Genomic DNA, 2,579 nt, shown 5'->3' with positions numbered 1-2,579 from the left:
TAAAGGGCATCTATGCAAAACCAACAGCCAACGTTATTCTCAGTGGAGAGAGACTGAAACCATTCCCCTTGTGAACAGCAACCAGACAAGGCTGCCCTCTATCACCACTTCTATTCAACATTGTACTGGATGTCCTAGCCAAAGCCATAAGGCAAGAAAGGGAAGGCAAAGGCATCCAAATTGGTAAAGGAGAAGTCAAACTATCCTATTTGCTGATGGTATGACCCTATATCTAGAAAACCCAAGAGACGCAGTCAAAAATCTACTGGAATTGAGAGATTTTAGCACCATGGCAGAATACAAGCTCAACATATAAAAGAGTTGGATTCCTCTACACCAGCAAAGAGATTGCTGAAAAAGAAATAAGGAAATCAATACCATTTACAATATCAAAAAACCAAACTCAGTGCTGTCAAGTTGAATTCTATTTATAGCAACCCCTCCTTGGGTTTCCGAGGCATATCTCTATGGAAGTAGATTGCCCAATCTTCCTTATACTTGGAAATAAATCTTGGCAATGACACAAAAGACCTGTACAAAGAAAACTATGAAACAGTTCTTCAAGAAACCATAGGAGATCTACATAAATGGAAGAAAATACCATGCTCGTGGATAAAAAGATTGAACATTGTGAAAATGTCAATTCTACCCCAAAGCAATCTATACACTCAATGCAATCCCAATCCAAATACCATCAATATTCCTTAAGAAGATGGAAAAACCAATCACTAACTTTATATGGAAAAGAAAGCAATCTCAGATACACAAAGCATTATTGAAGAAGAAGAACAAAGTAGGAGGTCTCACACTGCCAGATCTCAAACTCTACTGTACAGCCACAGTAGTCAAAACTGCCTGGTATTGGTACGACGACAGACACATAGACCAATGGAATAGAATTGAGAACACAGAAATAGATCCATTGACCTATGGTCAGCTGATTTTTGACAAAGGGCCCAAATCCATTAAATGGGGAAGTGATTGTTTAACAAATGGTGCTGGCAAAACTGGATATCCATTTGCAGAAAAATGAAATAAGATCTGTACCTCACACCATACACAAAAACTAACTGCAGATGGATTAAAGACTTAAATGTGAAATCTAGAATTATAAAATTCCTCAAGGAAAAACTAGGGGCAAATTTAGGAGCCCTGATATATGGCATAAATAGACTATCAAGCATAATCCAAAATGCACAAACAGCAGAAGAGAAACTAGATGAAAGGGACCTTCTAAAAATTAAATTTTTATGTGCTTCCAAAGACTTCTCCAAAAGAGTCAAAAGATAACCTACAGATTGGGAAAAAATATTCAGTAATGACATATCTGACAAAGGACTTATCTCTAGAATTTATAGAAAACTCCAACACCTCAACAACAAAAGGACAAATAATCCAATTTAAAAATGGGTAGAAGACATGAATAGACACTTCACTAAAGATGATATTCAGGCAGCCAACAAACATATGAAGAAATGTTCACGATCATTAGCCATTGGAGAAATGCATATCAAAACAACAAGATACCATCTTGCCCCAGCACTAGTAGCAAAACTCAACAAGACAGAAAATAACAAATGCTTGCGAGCATGCGGAGAGATTGGGACTCTCATACATTGTTGGTGGAACTATAAAATGATACAACCACTGTGGAAAGCAGTATGGCAATTCTTTAAAAAGTTGGAATTAGAAATCTCCTTTCACTGACCTAGCCATTCCATTACTCGGTATACATTCTAAAGAAGTGAGAGGTAGAACACGAATAGATATATGTGAAATCTGACCAAACGTGGGTCCCTGCCCAGTGTACAGTCAGGCCAAAACAGTTTACACACCGAGTGATTAAGAGGAGAGAAAAGTATTTATTACAAAGCAGCAATGCAAGGAGACAGGGATCTTTACCCAAATCTGACTCCCCAAATCTAAATCGAATTACAGTTTTTGTAAGTTTCAGGAGAGAGGGTATGCGTATTCATAAAAATTTCAAAGAATTTGGGCATGAAATACCCAATCAGACGATTGGCTGAAATTTCCTTAGCCTCAGTTTAAAGGGACAGTAATTTTTTAATGCAGTGCACTTGTGCACCGGCTAAGTCACACTGGCTTCCTATCAGCTGAGCAGGGTTTAGGCAGAGGGGACAATGTCAGTTCCCAGCAACTCTGTTCCTGTTTGTCTCACTGTGCAAGTCCGCAGGCCAAGGTTAATTTTCAAGTTGTCTTCTGAGACACGTGCTTATCACCTGTTTCTAGGGGAATACCAGGAAAGAATGTGTAAATTAGCTTTCCTTTCCATTCAGTTCTTAAGGAACTGAGTTATTATGTTTACTTATTTGTCTCCAACCAGGGTTCTATCTGTCTTAACCAGGGTGGGGGAATTTGAGCTTTCATCCTATTCAGCTCTTAAGGAACCGAGTTATTATGTTTACTTATTTGTCTCCAACTGGGGATGCAAGCTAAACTTTGACTCCACTCAGTTTCATATGCATAGCCATGTTCATTGCAGCACTATTTACAACAGCCAAAAGATGGAAACAACCTAGGTGCCCATCAACAGAAAAATGGATTACCAAACTATGGTA

Source organism: Orycteropus afer, unplaced genomic scaffold (assembly GCF_000298275.1).
Source record: "Orycteropus afer afer isolate SDZICR_OR568_19922 unplaced genomic scaffold, OryAfe1.0 scaffold00191, whole genome shotgun sequence".
NCBI classification, from domain to species: domain Eukaryota; kingdom Metazoa; phylum Chordata; class Mammalia; order Tubulidentata; family Orycteropodidae; genus Orycteropus; species Orycteropus afer.
The sequence above is the reverse complement of the archived record's forward strand: the minus strand, read 5'-3'. Positions refer to the sequence as shown.